The following is a 345-nucleotide window of genomic DNA, read 5'->3' on the forward strand; positions in this document are numbered from 1 at the left end:
AGAGGGTCCAGAGGAGGGCCACTCGCATGATCAAGGGACAGCAGGGCAGGTCCTATGAGGAAAGGTTACGGGACCTGAACCTGTTCAGCCTCCAGAAGAGAAGGCTGAGGGGGGATCTTGTGGCCTGCTATAAACTAGTCAGGGGGGATCAACAGGCACTGGGGGAGTCCCTGTTCCCCCGAGCGCTGCCAGGAGTGACCAGGAATAACGGTCACAAGCTGGCGGAGGGAAGGTTCAAGTTGGACATCAGGAGGCGCTACTTCACGGTCAGGGCGGCCCGGGTCTGGAACCAGCTTCCAAGTGAGGGGGTGCAGGCTCCCACCCTGGGGAGTTTTAAGAGGAGGG

Source organism: Alligator sinensis, unplaced genomic scaffold, assembly GCF_000455745.1.
Source record: "Alligator sinensis unplaced genomic scaffold, ASM45574v1 scaffold1922_1, whole genome shotgun sequence".
NCBI lineage: Eukaryota > Metazoa > Chordata > Crocodylia > Alligatoridae > Alligator > Alligator sinensis.